Here is a 19,895-nt window from a genome sequence, read left to right on the forward strand (position 1 = left end):
TGGCACAGGATAGAGCGGGGTTTGGGGCTGTTGTACATAGGGTCGCTATGAGTCACAAGCAACTCGATGGCACGTAACAACAAGAGTGATAAAGAGTTGTGCTGTAAACCCAAACTTTCGATTCCACCAGCTACTTCATAGGAGAAAGGTGGGTAAATTCCTCCTTTCTGATTTACTGCCTTTGAAAACCCACTAGAGGGTCAGATTGTTCTAAACTGACAGTACAGAACAACATTAACAAATCACTGTAGGAAAAGATTGTCCATCTTTCTCTGTCAGATGTCTAGTGGCTTCAGATTGTCAATATTTTGGTTCTCAATTCAATTTTACTAAACTAATTGTCTTTCAGTTGGAATCAACTCCAGCTAGTTTCTGAGACTCTAAATCACATGGGGGGAGATTGTCAGCAGCTCTGTTACACACAACACCACCAGGACTCCTTATAGCACATACAGAAAACCAATCTCCCGAGATGCTGTCAACTTGATGCTGACTCATGGTGTCCTCACGTGTTTCAGAATAGGTCTGCACAACGCAGGAATTTTGAGTTATGATCTTTCAGAAGTCAGTTGCCAAATCTTTCTTCTGAAACACTGTTGGGTAGATTTGAATAGACTTAATAATATCTGAGCACTCAACCATTTATACTGCCCACAGACTCTATACGTATTGTTGTCAAGCTGATACCCACTCACTGGAACACTACAGGACAGAGTAGAATTGCTCCAATAATAGATTTGTGTAATCCTTATAGGAGGAGACTACCCCATCTTTCTCTTTCAAAGTTTCTAGTGAGTTTGAAACACTGACCTCTTGGTTAGCAAGTTATCTTTAACTACTACACCACTAGGGCTCCTTTCAGGTGGTATAGTGTGTTACCTGTAGCCTTAAAACCTCAAGGTCAGTGGTTCGAATCCATCAGTTACTCTCCATGGGAGAGAGATGGGCAGTCTCCTCCCACAGGAATTACAATCTCAGAAAACTAATGGAACATCACTATGAGTTGGAGTGGCAGATGGTTTACAGCATATATTAAAAGCAAAAATACTGTGATTGATTTCAACCCTCTATTAATACAACTTGATACATGAGTGTTGATTATGGATTCCAGGTTAGCCTTGCTGATGAATAAAGGGGGGAAAGAGATCAAAAGAAACAAGAGGTGCACGCATGAGGTATACCAGGAGTGCTGCCAGCAGTTGCCTCGTGTCCCATAGCCCTGCCCTTTGCCTTTTCTCCAAAGCAGATGCCTCTAAATTGCATCAAGGTACTTGCTGGATAAAAATCACTGACAGTACTGACTTCAGCTAAAATTCTCCCCATGCCAATTTCCAACCAAAATGCTCTCCCAAAGATGAAACCTCATGTTGACTTCTTTCATAAGAAGTCAGAGGCCATCTAAAACGAAGTCTCTTTGCTTCCTGTCTCACTTTTATTTCTTGTCCCCTTTCATCAACTCTTCACTTATCCTTTTCTATTTTGAAAAAAAAACACGTGCCCACAGCCATTACTTACTACTCTAAGGAGGCAACCAGAGTGCTCCTTAAAGACAGGGATGGTGAAGCTTTGTCTCACATACTTTGAGCTTTTTTTCAAGATGGATCAGTCCTTGGAAAAGACATCATGCTGGGAAAGGGAGAGGGTCAGAGAAGGAGCTCCTTAACAAGATGGGTTGACACAATAACTGCAACCGTGGACTGGAGCATGTCGGAGATGATGAGGATGGCACAGGATGGCACAGACTTCAGTTCTGATGTTCCCAGGGCCACTGTGAGGCGAAGTCACCTGCTGACACCTAACAACAATCACTGTCCCTCAAGGATGTTCTTCCTTGTGCACTAAACCCTTTTCTAGGGATTTTCCACTGTCTCCTACTCACCCTTGCAGTGCTGCCCAAGAGTTAACATTACCCACAGCTGGGATCTCTGGTGGTAAGAATCTTCACTGCAACCACCAGCTGCTCTCTGCAGGAGATGGATGGGCAATCTCCTCCCATGCAATTACTTCCTCTGAAAGCCTGCTGAAGGGTCAGCCATGGGTTGCTTCTGACTCAATGACACACAATAACAACAACAATATATATCCATACACTGCTGTTTTGTTGTTGGGTGCTAGCAGTCTGTTTTGACTTAGAATCAAACATAGCAGAAAACATGGTCCCTCTAAGGTATTGGAAATGCTCCCTCATGTTTTCTAAGCTTTCTAGGTTTATACAGAAGCAGTTTATCAGATGTTTCTTCCAGAGGGCTATGATGTGAGTTCAAACTGCCAATCTTTTATTCAGATGCCAAATACTTCTGTGCCTTCAGAGCACCTTTAAAGGCTTCAATGGCTCCGTAACTTGAACATTTTAAAAATAATTACAAAAAATTAATTTTTATGTCTTGGAGAGGGTGAAACCAAGTTTCTCCTTGGAGGCTAGGATTTTGAAGTGCCATCTCACATACTTTGGGCACGTGGCCAGGAGAGACTGGTCCTTGGAGAAGGACGTCATGCTCGGAGGGGTGGAAGGAAAGCTCAGGAGAGGAAGACCCTGGATGAGAGGAACTGATACAGTGACTAGGGCAATGGGAGTAGGTGTGTCAGAATCAGTAAGACTGGCTCAAGACAGGGCAGGTTTCAGAGCTGCTGTACAAAGGCTCGCTATGAATCACGGGCAACTTGATGGCACCTAACAACAACAACAACAACAAAAACAATAATCTAAATAATATATGTATTTTGCTGGGGGGGAAATCTAATAGAGATCAGAATTTGCAGTGAAAGGGAACCAGCCCTCTTGCCTTTCCCAAGTCCTTCACTCAGAGGTAAATATGTTTGATAGATAACTATGCTTTTTCCCCCCCTGAAAACTCAAAATCTTGAGTATGACACTTATAGCCCTTGCCAAGCACTGGGCCAGTTAACTTTTTTAACCTATCTCCTAGGCCTCCTAGGGTTAAACTGGAGCCAAAGTGCACTACAGGGACAGAACTAATTGGCTGCAATGTTAATGAAGCAAAACTGGTGGCCTGCAGCTGTGACAGTAAAAGACATTTGACCATAGGGAATCTGGTGCAAAGACGTTCCAGCAGAGGAAGTTGCACTGCATCACTCAGTTTTCCATGACTGGCAAATCCGCCCTGTGGAGAGGCTGAATCAGTGACTTCTTCCTCTTGAATCCACCCACTTAGATGGCTCACTGTTTGTGGGTGGGTGTATGACCACAATATAAGCATGCACAGCCTTGGAATCAGAGATCTTGTATTTTAGAATCATTACTCTTTTCAAGGGAACTTGGACAGCATAGCTCTGATGGCACTCCATAGGGCATTTTGTGGTTAACACACAAAGGTCAAGGCTGTCTGGTGGTTTTCATTGCATTTGATTTACAACCTTGAAAACCCAAGGGACGGTCAGCTATGAGTTGGTTTTGGCTTGATGACAATGAGCTTTTTAAATTTTAATTATTTCATGCCATTCTATGTTTCCTTATGGCTCCATTGTGAAGGTTTCATTGAGAAAGATTGATTTAGGAAACACGCAACCAGCAACTATTAAAAATGGACTGCATATGAACATATGCCATTTATGAGGTCACTAGGAGTCATTGTCAACTTGATAGTACCTAATAACATAGCAACAATGAGAATTTAAGATGTTGCTAATGGTAAAAGTGGTGGTGAGGTTATTTGACTTCTCACATCACAAAGAAGAGGAGGCTTGTAATTAGCATTAGATCACACCTGATTCCTATGAAGCAAAAATCAGACATACTTCTGCTTTTTACTCTTTTTTCAAAAACCCCAAACACCCCAAATCCAATTCTGACACCAGTCTTCTTTCTCACAGCACTCTCAACTTCTCTGGAAAGTTCAATAATTCATACAATAAGGGCCATTTTGATCATACAATGTAACTCATTAATCAATTGTGAAATTATAACTCATTTCATGAATCACAACAAATTGTGGCTGACATTGAGAAGAATGGGAATCCCAGAGCACTTGATTTAGCTCATGTGGAACCTATACCTGGACCAGGAAGCTGTTGTGCAAACAGAGCAGGGGAGCACTGCGTGGTTTGGAATTGGGAAGGGAGTGTGCCAAAGTTGTAGTCTCTCTCCATACCTATTCAGTCTGTATGCTGAGCAAATTATCTGAGAAGCTGGATATTAGGACTGTAGAGCCCTTTCCTTCCTCTCCCAGAATGGCTATTGAAAGAATCCAATCACAGGAAACAGCATCTGTGTTTTTTCTCTCTGTCAAGGATGTGAAACCACCCTACCCACCCCTTCCCTTTCCCCAGTAATAGTTATCTGAGACCCCAGCCCACATCCCTATCTTGTAGGAAACATCTGTGAGCATCTCCTTCGCCGAGTTCCTTGTAAGAGAATATAAAACTCCTCTCTAACTTTTAGTGGGGGCTGGTCTTCTGCTTGAGAGCCAGCCTGGCAGTTTCTCCTCAATAAACTGTTTTTCTTGGCCTGAACTGGGTTCTGTCCTTCCTTGGCGACCTTATACTGGATTCTATGAGGAAGAGTGTGGCATCAGGTTTGGAGGGAGACTCATCAATGACCTGCATTATGCAGATGTCACACAACTTTGCATGCTGAAAGTGAGGAGGACTTTAAGTACTTGTTGCAGAAGATCAAGGCCTGCAGCCTCTGGTATGGATTGCATCTAAATGTCAAGAAATCAAAGATTTCTACCACTGGACTGGTAGGCAGTATCATGATGGATAGAGAGGAGATTGAAACTATCAACAGTTTCATCTTGCTTGGCTCCACCATTAACACCCTTGGTATCAGTAGTCAGGAGACAAGGAGATGCATTGTACTGGGGAAATCTGCAGTTAGGGACCTTTCCAAGTTATTGAGGAGTAATGATGTTAGTTTGAAGATTGAGGTGCATCTGATTCATAGTCTTTCCAATTACTAGCTATGCATCTGAAAGCTGGACAATGAATAAAGATGACAGAAAAATATTTGATGCCTTTGAGCTGTGGTGTTGGGGAGGAACACGGAACATCCCTTGGATGGCCAGAAGAATGAACAGATAGGTCTTGGAGAAGGTGTGGCCAGAGTGCTCTTTGGAGGCAAGAATGATGAGGCTTTGGCTCACATACTGTGGGCATGTTGCTAGGAGCTACTGTTCCTTGGAGAGGCACATGATGCTGGAAAGGGTGGAGGGTCGGTGAAGGAGAGGAAGACCCTCAACCAGGTGGATTGGTGATTGCTTTAAAGGGCCCTTGTGTGTGAGGAAGTATGAGAATGGAGCAGGATGGAACATGGTTCGGATCTTTTGTTCATAGGGTTGCGATGAATCATGCCCGACTTGATGGCACCTATCACCATCAACAACAATATTATTCAAACATACGTACCAACAGCTAAAGCCAAAGAGGGAGAAATGGAAGACTTTTATTAAAAAAGTTATAGTCCTAAATTGACTAAATATGTAATCAAAACGTGTTAATGTAATGCAAAACTTCAAAACCAGGAAGAAGACATGATCGCCAGGAATTTCGAATTGGTGAGAGAAATGAGGCCTGTTGAATTTTGTATGTTTAATAATTTTTTCACTGGAAATCCATTTTTTAAAAAACAAGGGTCTTTTTAAAAAAAACAAAAGATGTCTTATCGACTGCATGGGAATCAGACTGACTACATTTGTGAAAGGAATCACTGAAGAAAACTCAACATCAGCAGTCAAAACCAGGCCAGGTGCCAACTATGGAACAGACCATCAATTACTCATGTGCAGGTTAAAGTTGTGGCTGAAGAAAATAAAAACATGTCCATGGGAACAGTAATATGATCTTGAATCTATCCTCCCTGAGTTTAAAAACCATCTTATAAATAGATTTGAAGTATTAAAAACAATGTTTGGAGACTAGATGAACTATGGGATGCTATAAAGAATGTCATCAAAGCAACAGGTCACTACAAAGATTGAAGAAAGGATAAAACGAAAATGTATGTCAGAAGAGACTCTGAAAATTCCTCTAGACCTTCAAAAATCCAAAACAAAGGAAATAAATGTTGAAGTCAAAGAGCGGAACAGAAGATTTCCAAGGGCAGCTCCAGAAGACAAAGCATGTTATTATAATGAAATATACAGAGGCCGAACATTGGAGAGTAAAAAGAACTTACTCATGCTGAAAGAACTGAAAAACAAATTCAAGCTTTGAGTTGCAATCCTTACAGATGCTATGGGACAAACATAGGATGATCTAAGAAGCATCAAAATAAGATGGAGGGAATATACAAAATCACTGTATCATAAAGAACTGGCTTCCATGAAAGTATTTAAGGAAGTACCATATGTTTAAGAACTAATAGTAAGAAAGGAAGAAATTCAAGGTACAATGAAGGCATTGGCAAAAAAACAAGGTCCCAGGAATTTTGATGTTGAGTCTTGGGAATTTTCTGTATATAGGTCATAGCATTTGCATACAGAAATAGTTTTATTTCTTCTTTGTCAATTTGAATTTGTGTTTCATTTTCTTGCCTAACTGCTCTCTTTGGCTAGCTAAGGCTTCTAACACAATGTTGTTGTTGCTACGTGCCATCAAGTCACCCATGACTCATGGCAACCTTATGTACAATGGTTCTGATCCCTGCCCTGTCCCTCACTGATTCTAACACACCTAACCCATTGTCCCAGTTACCATATAAATCCATCTTATCTGGGCTGTTCCTCTCCTGTACTGTCCTTCCATCCTTCCAAACATGGTGTTCTTCTCCAAAGACTGGTCTCTCCTTGCCACTTGGTCAAAATACGTGAGATGGAGCTGCAAATTCCTTGCCTCCAAGGAGAAATTTGGTTTCACCCTCTCCAAGACAGACCTGTTTGTTCTTCTGGTGGTCCACAGCATATTCAATATTCTTCTCTGGCACCATAACTCAAGGGCATTGATTTTTCTATTGTCATCCTTGGTCATGGCCCAGCTCTCTGATGCACTATTACATTTTTTAAAAATTGTATCTAATACAGTAGTGTAGATCAGGCCTTTTTTAAATTGTTTTTGGTCACACATTCTTCTAGGTCATATAGCCCTGGTGTGTCCACTTGCCGTACAAAGGTAACTTGTGGTTGCTGTGAAGCTGAACACTGTGACACTGATGTGTCAAATGCAATAATGGTTACCCATGGTGGACAGTGTTTGGTGGAGCTCCCTGATTAAAACAAGCTTGGAAGCAAGAGTGGCATCCACTTCCAATAGCTTGCCTCTGGAAACCTTATGAACCTGGAGAAAGGACGAAAGTCACGCAAGTGTTGAGGACTTTCATTCATAGGGTCATTATGAGTCACCTACAACTTGATGGCACGTAAGAACAATAACACAATAGTGAGTAGAAATTGTGATAAAGGACTATCTTGCCTGGTTCTACTTCACAGAGGGAATAATGCCTTTAATCTTTCTTCAGTGAGAGTATTGTTGAAGATTAGTTTTGTATATATGCTTTGGAAATTTTTTTATTGGTTTATATACAATAATTTGTTTACAATGTTTTATGTCTGGAAAAAAAAACCCAGTCCATAAAACCAAATCCAGATTCTGACAACAGTTATCCTTCCCACAACATTATCCACTTCTCTGATAAGTTAAATAATCCATACAATTAGGGGCTGATCAAACAATGTAACTCATTAATCAATAGTGTAATTATAATTCATTTCATGAAACAAAAATATGTATGAATGATTCAGTGAAAAAGTCCAAATTGTAAAGTTTCACTCAAATAAAAATAAAAATGAAGAGGGAAAAAAATCAGCCCTTGCAATAGTAACATAGAACTTATTGACAATAAAATATGAGAGTTTATTAGGGAAGTAAAGAATTCCCTAAAGACAGGGTCAGGAAAGACTTGGGATACAACTCTTTAGTCATGATACTTCTTGCTGTACCAGCAGACAAGCTTCTCCTTGGCCCTCAGTGTCTAAGTGATTACTCCTACAGACCCTCAGGTCTCTGGGGCAGGCACAGCCCTTGTCCTGCACAGACAAAGGTTACAGAGTTCTTCAGCTGAACCAATAAGTGCTCAGGGGCGCCTGACTTCACTAAAGAGCCTCCTGCCCAAAGATGATCAGCTTTCTTGCTCCACGGGCTGGGACACTGTCCTGGTTCCTGCTGATTTCCTAATTTTTCTGCTTTGACTGCTGCTTCTTGTCTTGTTAAGAGCACAAATCTGTTAAAATATATTAAGACAATACAGAAGTAACTCGTGGTTGCTATGAAGCTGAACACTGTGACACTGATGTGTCAAAAGCAATAATGGGTGGAGCCCCCCAATTAAAACAAGCTTGGAAGCAGAAGTGGCATCCACTTCCACAATAGCTTGCCTCTAGAAACCCTATGAACCTGGAGAAAGGATGAAAGTTATACAGGAGGTGTCCAGGACTTTTGTTCATAGGGTTGCTATGAGTTGCCTATGACTTAACGGCACTTAACAACAACAACAACATTATCATTGTTAGGAAGCTCTGGTGGCCTAATAGTAAAAGGCTGCACTATAATCCCAAAAGCACACAGTTTGAATCCACCAACCGCACCACAGAAGAAGAGTGGACAGTCTCCTCCCACATTAGTGCCTCTGAGAACCTGTTGGAGGGTAACCTACAGCACCAGCAGTCAGGAAATCAAAATATGAACTGCACTGGGGAAGTCTGCTGTCAGGGACCTCTCCTAAGTGCTAAAGAGCAATGGTGTCAATCTAGAGACCAAGGTGTGTCTGGCCCAGGCCATGGTCTTCGCAATTACTTGCTATGCATCAGAGGCCTGGACAATGACTAAGGATGACAGAAGAATTGATGCCTTTGAGTTGTGATGTTGGAGAAGAGTATTGAACATACCATGGATTGACAAGAGAACAAATAGTTTTGTCTTGAAGAGGGTGAAATAAAATTTATCTTTGGCTGCAAGAATTTTGAAGCTCTGTTTCACATATTTTGGGCAGTTGGCCAAATGGACCAGTCCTTGGAGATGGACATCATGCTTGGTGGGGTAGAGAAACAGCACAAAGAGGAAGACCTTGGATAAGATGTATTGACTTAGTCACTGGGTAATGAGGGTAGTGTGTTGGAGTTAGTGAGACTGGGTCAGGATAAGGCAGGGCTCAGAGCTAATGCCATAGAGTTGCTATGAGCTACAGGCTATTCACTGCCATATCACAACAGCATAAACTCTTAAATTCTCTAATATGGTTCTGTGTGGTCTGTGAGCTATTGCATTGGATTTTAAACTTAGTAAAGCAGTAAGACTGGCATTGAGATGAGTAGAAAGAGGTGCAGGAGTTTGGGGGTCATGTCTGACCTCATGGGAATTGATTTTCTGTTATTGATTCTGTTGAGGGGGACAGTTTCCCTTTGTGAAGTTGGTAAAGGTCAGATAAAGCCATCCCCACAAGGCCCTCACTCTTTTAACACAGGTCCATCAGTTTCTGGAAGAGCATATAATTTAGCTGAGTGAACCTCTATAACTTGTACATTACAAGGTAATGATTAATCACATAGATAAGAAACTGAAGGAGGAGTGGCTTCTGACAGAAATTGCCTTATAACTCCTTTTTAAACAAAATGCAGGATGTAAGGGGAAATATTAGAACAAGAGTACAGCTGGAATAACATTCTGGCTCAAACCAATTTTGTGGCCTTTAGATGACCAGTATCTGCTCCTACATTGATCATCTGAGCTCAGAGAGATGCCCTGTACACCTTCAGCTTCTGTTGTTGCTGCATGTTATAGAGTCAGAACTGACTCATTAAACCACATGGATTGTTAACTACATCCAAATGGCCAATCAGCTTACACTTGATTGTTAATGAAATAAAAAATGACCAAACAGTTTATACCTGACAGGGCAAGTTGTTTTGATTTAATGGAAAGTCCAGTGTAAACTGTTTGGTCATTTTTAATTTTGTTAACAATCAAGTGTAAGCTGATTGGCCATTTGCATTTAATTAACAATCATCTGTGGGTTGGAAGCCTCTTGTTTAAATCAATCAGGATCTGATAGGCAGGCCTTTGTATTTAAAAGTCCATTGGGTCTCAAGGGGGTCCAATTGTGTTTGGGGAAAACAAAGGTACAACCTGTCTGTCAGATTGTTGTACTGAGATAACTTGGGTTGCTGTGATACTGAAAGCTGTGCCACTGGAGTGTCAAATACCAGAAGAGTGGTGGACTGGGTTTGGTAGAGCTCCCACATTAAAAGAGACTAGAGAAAAAAAAGAGACTAGAAAGTGGAATTGACATCCACTTATTAAAGAACAGGCCTTTGAAAACCCTATGAAAACACCAGATAGAACAGGGTTCAGATCTTTTGTTCATGGGCTCACTATGAGTCTCACTTCACTTGAAGGCACCTAACAACAACAACAACAAATCACATGGAAGATGTTCCATACTTCCCCCATGGAGCAGCTGGTAGATTTTAAAAAATGGATAACTAGCTAATATGGGTTTTAAAGAAGAAAATATAATGAATCATCTCAATGTCATTGGAATGGGTTCTTTTTGTTTTGTTTTGGGGTATTTTTTTTTTTTTAGTGAGCTGACTTTGGTGTATTAATTTACCATTCCAACCACAATGCACATTGTATACCAGATTACCACAACTTTGATTAAGTTTAGCAACACCAAGTTATTGAGAAGGACCCCTAGTGGAACAATGGTTAAGCAATTGGTTAGTAATTAAATGTTCAATGGTTTGAATCCATCAGCCATTCCATGGGAGAAAAGACCTGGTAATTTGCTCTCACAAAGATTACAGCCTTGGAATCCAATTTTTATGCAGCAGTTCTACTCTGTTCTATAGGATCGACACAAGTCAGAATCAACTTGCCAGCAGACTCCAAAACAATAAAGTTATTAAGTAAGTGACTAATGGTTGAGTAGATTTTAAATGGTACTTTCTACTTTCAATCAAATAATGAAAACTTATTTCAAAGATAATTTCTTCCTCATATTAAACAAAACCCAAAAGAGAACTTAATGTTACCTGGTTGATGTTGTTGTTATTGTGTACCATAGAGTCGGAACTCACCCAAAGCTGACCCTCTGGGGGGTTTTCAGAGGCAGTTAACCTCATGGGAGGAGATTGCCCATAATAAAATACATACATGGAGCAGAGAGCTGGATGGCTGAAGAAGAATTGATGCCTTTGAGTTGCAGTGATCGAGAAGAGTCTTGACCGTCATGGACTGCCAAGAAACAAATAGGTCTGTCTTGGAGAAGGTGAAACCAAATTGCTCCTTGAAGGCTAGGATTTTGAATCTCCATTTTATATACTTTGGGCATGTGGCCAAGAAGGACCAATCCTTGGATAAGGACATCACGCTCAGAAAGTTGGAGGGACAGGCAGGAGAGAAAGACCCCAGATGAGAGGGATTAATACAGTATCTAGGGCAATGAGTGTTGGAGTCAGTGAGACTGGCTTAGGACAGGGCAGGCTTCAGAGCTGTTGTACATTGTGTCGTTATGAGTCACAGGTGACTCAATGGCACATAACAATATCAGCAACATACCTTTCCATTACTTTGCTATGCTTGTCTTTGATTACCAAGTTATCTCTCTAGGCTGCCACAAAACCACTAAAGTTTTAAAATAGATTTAAAAAACTGTGTATGTAAAAAAACTTGGGTATGAGGCTCTGAGGGGAGGAGGGGGGAACAGAGGGTGAACTAAGTGTGGGGTAATCATGAGGTTGCATAGTTTGATGGGTGGAGGGGATCCGGTGTGAGGGGCAATGTATATGAGCCTTGTAGGTAAACCAGTGTAAAATCGAAAAAAAAAAGGGGGGGATTGCAAGAAATAATAAAAAACCCCAAACCTCTAAAAAAACCCCACAAAACCAAAAACCCAACTTGTGCATTTTCATTTTAATAGCGTTCTGCCACTTTTGGAAGATTTCTTCCTTTTCTTCATTCTCCACATCAATATATCCAGTTACTTCATAATTGGCATTCTCTTCTCTCAGCATCTTTCTTCTTTCATCTGTATTGGTATTTGTATTCCCACGAGTATTACTTTAGCTAGAGCCTTTATAGCCTGTTACATGGGCTTCTCTAACTCTCACCATAATCCTCCCCATGGTAATAATCACAGTAAAAAATTTTAACAATCCCCCCCAAAAAATAATAACCCACTGCTGTTGAGTCAAGTCCAAAAGTCTTAATTATAGTGACCTTTGACTGAGTTTCTGAGAGTTTCTACCCAACTTGCTCCTATGAAGGAGCCGGTGGTGACTTCAAATCATTGATGTCTTGGTTAGCAGCCCAATAAGGAATGCATTATTTATTGAATATAAATAAATAAGCAGTCTTTTAGGTGATTACAGACATCATCTCCCAAAGGCAGATTATTAAGTTTATTAAGCTAAGGAAATGAAGATATGGAAAGTTTCCACAATCATTGCATTTACTCAGCAGGTAAGCAGAGGACAGACATTTAAACTTGAGTTCAGGTGAGCTCTGGTGGCCTAGTGGCAAGAAGCTGCACTACTATCCCAGAGGTGTGTGGTTCAAATTCACCAGATAACTCTGCTGGAGAAGGTGTGACAATTTCCTCCTGTACCAGTCAGATCCGATTTGACGGTACACACAACAAATAATTTAAAAAAATTAAAACAGAATGTATTTCAATATCTGTGTCCACATATTCCAATCAGCCCTCTAATTCATCCTATACATCTCTGGACTAGTTTTAAAGTCATTTTCTCTTGGTTTCAAACACAGTCTTGTACTTTCCGCTTTGTGTTGTTGGGGCTGGGACTTTGTAAGGCACAGTCTACTATCTAGCCCTGTGCTGGGCTCTGTCAATAGGGGCAGTCTGGGAGAACATGATGCTCCAGGAAGGATACAGATAGATCTCCAGGAGGGAGAAGGGGCTCCATCTTTGTCTGTGGTCTTCTTGTCTGCTTAACTTCCCATGACCATCACCTCTGAGTATTTCCAACCTACTAGCATAAGTCCAGTTTGCAGTTTTTCAAACACTTAGTAGCTCTTATCACATTTTCTTCAGAGACCCCAGACTTAAGTAATAAGCATGCTATCTTCAAAGATTTGGATCTCAGCTCTACAGAACTCCTCTTCCCATCTCAGAGACTCCAGCATTAGCTAGCCACTCAACATTCGCCTCTGTAAGGTCTGAGCTTCAACTCCTCAAACTTCTCCTGTTAAATGTCCATGATTAAATCATGCCTACCTCTTCCTTTTCCTTCCTCAGCCTTCTGTGGTGCTAGTGCTGTCTGCTGCTGCCACCACTGTATTACCTCAGAGTTCTCTTCTGCTCTCGTATGAAATGCAGGGGGAGCACTCATCTTGCCTCTCTGGAGAATGTCAGCTGTTGATGGCTCACAGCTCTGTGCTTACTGGGAGGAGCCTAGAGCTCTCCCTTCCTTTGGGCCCTAGCCAACTCTGGCACTAGCTGAGGTCTTAGAGTCTAGCTCTTTGTGAGCCACTTTTTATGCTCAATTCTGCTTTCCTGTCTTCCTTATACATGTGCCTTTCTAGAAGACTGTCAATAAAACTCTTCTAGGCCTTTCCCCAAGTATCCCAATGAACCATGGTGCTTAGCTCCCATTGCCACTGTGAGTGGACAATTACTCATGGCAACAATGTGTGTGTCCAGAGTGGAGCCAGAAGGGCTTTCTTTCTTTTAATACTGACCGATATTTAATGAGTAATAACAATGCAAAAACTGTGTTTCTAGGTGTGGCCTAGTGGCAACTAGTTGCTCTGCAATCTCGAAGGCATGCGGTTTGAGGCCACCAGCTGCAGAAGAAGGATGGACAATCTCCTCCTGTGCGATTAAGCGCCTCTAAAAACCCACTGGAGGGTCAGCCATGAATTGTCCTGACTCTACAGTACACAACAACAACAGGTGTGATATGGTATTATGGTTGTTTCATATATATATTTGACAAATGTCTTGCTTTTTTATTATATTCCATTGTAATTGTTGTTAGAAATGATTGAATGAAATATAATTACAATGTTATAAAACAAAATGTATAGAAATTATTGAATGAAAACCCAGTATTATTTATACAATTCTCAAATAAAAAGAAATTAACAAGAGTACAATTAAAATTATTTTGAAATTTCCAGTCATTCAGGTGTGTCATACCGTGGCATGCTGCAAGGAGGGACGAGTCCTTGGAGAGAGGCACATGATGCTTGAGAGGGTGGAGGGACAGCACGAGAGAGGAAGACCCTGGATGAGATGGATTGACTCAGTGACTGGGGTAACGGGAGTAGATGTATCAGAGACAGTGAGGTTGGCTCAGGATAGAGCAGGATTCAGAGCTGTTGGACATAGGGTTGCTATGAGTTTCAGGTCACTCGACGGCATATAAAAACAACAACAACAATAACAACAACAAATCTCACAACACCTGATAATTCACTATTTTTTTAATGCATTATTCAGGGATGTCAATGCTACTTATCATTCTATGCAGGCAACAGTTACGATTGTCAAATTTCTCATCATCATTAACAAAACCTCACTGCTTCCTAAGCAATAATTTCCCTGGTAACAACTAATAAACTTTACTCTGTATACATTTGTCAATATTTTTGCAAATCTATATAAGATCATATGTTGTTGTTGTTAGTGCCATCGAGTCATAGGTGACTCATATCGACTCTATGAACGAAAGTCCTCAACACTTGCGTGACTTTCATCCTCTCTCCAGGTTCATAGGTTTCCGGAGGCAAACTATTTACAGAAGTAGATGCCACTCTTGCATATACATCTGTTATTTTGTCATTTACTTCCTTTACCCGTGCTTTATAGGCTTCTTGGTGGCTCTTTTTATTTTTTTCCTCAGGGCAGGGGCTAGATCCATCAAGTCTTCCTTTGAGGCATTCTGGGTACACGTAAATCTCTAATTTCAGATTAGCAGCACAGCATGCTAACCATCTGCCCTATCCAGGGACACTGCTTAGACTCACAAAACCAAACCCTTTGCTGTCAAAAAGATTTCAACTCATGGAGACCTCTAAGGTCAGAGTAGACCCGCCCCATAGATTTGCCCAGGCAGATGCAGTGTTTTCCACAGAGCGCTAAGTGGTGGGTTGGAACCAATGTTTGGCTAGCATTAGGGGAGTTTCACAATGAGGGGCAAATGCTGAGGCAACAAGCCTGTAGCTCCAGGGAAAGGTCATATTCTCCATATCCACAAAGCCAATGTGAAAGAAACACTGCAGAATAAAATGACAATTCCTAAAGAACCAAAATACCAGGGAAGGAGTGGGTAGTGGTGCCCCAGTAGCACTCAGGATATTTTTGTTGCTCTGTGTTTTCACCTACTTTTAAGCTTTAAACAAGTCAAACTGCACCACTGCCCTGAGGCTAGTCCATAATTTGCATATGCTACATTGGCACATACACAAAATGGTATATCCTATTTTTCTTTTCCACTGCCTATAATTCTAAGAATAAATGGGAGATAGTGTATGAAATTAGTCTATCACAAAATCACATTAAAAAATTAATATTTGGTGAACAAGAATAATTTTAAATTATTAAAATCCTAAAAATGCCAAAGAATGAAAGTCATGTCCCATAACAGCATATACTGACAAAAGTTACTACTGAACTTTCAAGGGCTTATTAATGGACTAATTTTCTTGTTCTGAAATTGATTATGTCTTTATAAATGTCATTAAAATTATGCCCTGCAGTTTCAAAACAATATTCAATTAGTTTTTAATGAAAGAAATTTATACATGGAGCTAAAATATTCTTCAAATAATAGCTAGTATGGCTTATACCTCAAGCAATGAATTAAACCCCCTAAGACATTTTTAGTCAAAGAGAAGACTATTTTTCATTTTTTAAAAAATTTGCTGTTGTTGTGGTTGAAAACACACACACACACACACACACACACACACACACACACACACACACACACCAAATTTCCACATGTCAATGAGTGACATTGAGTTTATTCTTTGAGTTATACAACCATTCTCACCCTCCATTTCTGAGTTGTTCTTTGCCCATTAATGCGAACTCATCTCCCTGAACGTTCCTATCTAGCCTTTTGGGTTGCTATTGTCAATTTGATTCCGTATAGACCTTAAAAAAGCACAGGGCTCAAAGCAGACATTTTTTTATGAGTTAAGCTACAGAATGTTTGAATTTCCAAAGCCAACTCTTTGCACATTTCATTATAATATTTTTGTCTTCTTGAGCTGCTCTTTGAAATCTTCTGTTCAGAGGTCTTACTGCAAACATTCTTCTGTTTGTTTTGGCCTATGGTCTAGTGCAAGTTTCAGAGCCTCATCTGATACACATTTTGGTTTCTTTCTTTTCCATCTTTGTAATGACCTTTTGCTTTTTTCATGGATGATGTCCTTGAAGCCATCTCATAATTAATCTGGTCTTTGACACTGGTGTTCAATGAATGAAATTTATTTGCAAAGAAATGAATGTTTTTTTAGAAATGAAACTTTTAAAAACCAAAAAATGAAGATGACATTTGGCTTTTCGAAGCTAAAAGGACTTCTCAATTCTGCTTTTCTTTCTTCTTTATACATGGACCTTCTTAGAATACTCTCAGTAAGTCTTCCATAGGCCTTCCTCCAGGTATCCCAATATGTCAACCAAAATGAACCATGAGGCTTAGCTCCTGTTGATTTGTTCTAATTATGCTAATTATATTAATGCTAAAATATTAGTCAATATTCAAGAGAAAGAAAGCTCAGCTAGCTCCACTCTGGCCACACATCAAAATAAAAGAACTGAAGAACCAATTCAAGCCTTAAGTTGCAATACTGAAGGATTCTATAGGTAGGATTCGGAATAATGCAGGAAGAAGATAGAAGGAATATACAGATTCCTTGTACCAAACAAAAATGGTTGATACAGAACCATTTTGGGAAGTACAATATGATCAAGAATCAATTGTACTGAAGGAAGAAATCCAGTTGTATGGAAGGAAGAAATCCAAGGTGCACTGAAGGCACTGGCAAAACAACAACAAAAAAATCAGGCCACAGGAATTGATGGAATATCAATTGATGTGTTTGAACAAACAGGTACACCGTATGCTCACCAGCCTGTGCCAAGAAATTTGGGAAACAGAGGGCTGACCAACAGACTGGAAGAGATTCATATTAGTTTCCATTCCAAAGAGAGGTGATCCAACAGAGAGCAGAAATTACTGAGCAATTTCTCTAATGACTTAAACATTGCAGATTACCAGAAAATGGCTAGGATAGTATATTAATAGGGAACTATCAGGAAGTCAAGCTTGATTTAGAAGAGGCTGTGGAATGAGGGATATATTGTTGATGTCATATGGGTCTTAGCTGAAAGAAAAGAATATCTGAAGAGGTTTACTTGAGTTTTACTGACTGCAAAGATCATAACAAATTATGGCTAACATTGAGAAGAACGGCAATTCTAGAGCACTTAATCATACTCATGTGAAACCTCTACATAGAAAAAGAAGCATTTGTCTAAATAGAACAAGGGAGTACTGTATGGTTTAAAGTCAGGAAAGGTGTACATGAGGTTGTATCCTTTCTCTATGCCTAGGCAGTCTGTGTGCTGTGCATATTATTGGAGAAGCTGGGCTATATAAGAAGAATGTGGCATCAGGATGTTGTTGTTGTTACGTGCCTTTGAGTCACTTGCGACTCATAGTGACCTAAACTTTGCTCTATCCTGCGCCAATCTCACTGTCTCTGACACACCTACCCCCACTACCCAAGTCACTGAATCAATCCACCTCATAGAGGGTTTTCCTCTCCTGCGCTGTCCCTCCACCTTCCCAAGCATAATATTCTTCTCCAAGGACTGGTCCCTCCTTTCAACACGTCCAAAGTATGTCAGATGATGCTTCAGCAGCCTAATTCAACCCTCTCCATGATGGACCCATTTGTTTTCTGAGCAGTCCATGATATATTCAAACACTCTTCACCAACACCGTAGCTCAAAGGCATCAGTTCTTCTATCCTTCCTAAACATTGTCCAGCCCTCTGATGCGTAGCAAGTGATTGCAATGACCATGGCCTGTATCAGGCACACTTGTCTCCAGAGTGACACAATTGCTCTTCAGTACTTTGGAGAGGTCCCTAACAGCAGACTTTCCCATCGCAATAGATCTTTTAATTGCCTGGCTGCTGATGCCAAGAGTGTTGACTGTGGAGCCAAACAAACTAAAGCTGTTAACAATCTCAATCTCTTCACTATCTATCATGATGCTGCCAGTTGCCCCAGTGGTGAGAATCTTTGTCTTCTTGATATTGGGCCTCAATCCATATTGAGGGCTGCAGTCCTTGACCTTCTGCAGCCAGTGCTTCAGGTCCTCCTCACTTGCAGCAAAGCAGAGTTGCTTAACACAGATTGTTGATGAGTCTTCCTCCAATCCTGATGCCATACTTCTCCTTATACAAACCAGCTCCTGGATAATTTGTTCTGCATATAAGTTGAAAAGGGATGGAGATAGGACACATCCCTGGTATACATACTTCCCAATTTTGAACCATGCAGTGCTTCCCTGCTCTGTTCTGATGACTGGTTCCTGATCGAAGTATAGGTTTCTCATTAGCATGATCAAATGTTCTGGGATCCCCATTCTTCTGAGAGTCAGCCACAGTTTATTGTGATCCATAGAGTCAAACGCCTTTGCATAATCAATGAGGGCATCAGGATAGGAGGAAGATTTATCAACCTCTTACATTATGCAGACTGCAGAAAGTGAAGATGACTTGAAGTACTCATTGCAGAAGATTAAAGACTACAGCTTTCAGTATGGTTTACACTTAAACATCAAGAAAACAAAATCCTCAATGCTGGACCAATAGGCAACATCATAATAAATGGAGTAAAGATTGAAGCCATCAATAATTTAATTTTACTTAGATCCACAACCAACACTCATGGTAGCAGCAGTCAAGAGATCCTAAGACTGGTTGCATTGGGGAAATCTGCTGTCAAGGACCTCTCTAAAGTTCTGAAGAGCCAGAATATCAGTTTAAATGGTTAAAGTATGACTGATCCAAGCCATGCTATTTACAATTGCTTTATATGCCTCTGAAAGTTGGACAACGAAGAGGACCAGACAATTACCTTTAAATTACGGTGCTGGTGAAGAGTATATCTTCTGAACTTGCAAAAAAACAAACAAATCTGTCTTGGAGGAAGTGCACCACAGGTGCTTCTTAGAGGCAAAGATGTTGAAACTTTATCACATACTTTGGGCATGTTGTTAAAAAGGGGCTGATTCTTGGAAAAAGCCATCTTGTGAGGATAGATTGAGGGTTAGAAAAAGAGAAGATGACACTTAGCAAGATGATTGACACAGTCACTGTTAACATGGTACTTGAGCGTGCTGGAGATGGTGAGACGGGCAAAGGAGAACACAGTATTTTAATCTATTCTCCTAGGTTTGCTATGAGACATAGTTGATTAGATGATACTTAAAGCAACAATAAAATACGAATTTAGAAGGCTGCTTTGAAGGAAGTAGCAAAAAATAAGGCCCCAGGAATAGATGGTATACCAATTGACATATTTCAGCTAACAGATGCTGCCCTGGATGTGCTCACCAAGTTGTGCCAAGAAATCTGGAGAACAACCACTTGGCCAACTGACTGGAAGAGATCTATATTTGTTCCCATCCCAAAGAAGGGTGACCCAACTGAGTGTGGAAACTATAGAACAATATCATTGATTTCACATGTAAGCAAGATTCTACTGAAGATTATCCAAAAACGACTGGAACAGCACATCAGCAGAGAACTGCCAGAAGACCAGGCTGGGTTTAGAAGGGGTCCTGGTACTAGGGATATTGTAGCTGATGTTAGATGGATCTTAGCTGAAAGCAGAGAATACCAGAAGAATGTCTATCTGTGTTTCATTGATTATGCAGAGGCATTTGACTATGTGGATC

The sequence above is a fragment of the Elephantulus edwardii genome, unplaced genomic scaffold (genome assembly GCF_000299155.1).
Source record: "Elephantulus edwardii isolate Elephantulus edwardi_28Jun2011 unplaced genomic scaffold, EleEdw1.0 scaffold00063, whole genome shotgun sequence".
In the NCBI taxonomy this organism is placed as follows: Eukaryota; Metazoa; Chordata; class Mammalia; order Macroscelidea; family Macroscelididae; genus Elephantulus; species Elephantulus edwardii.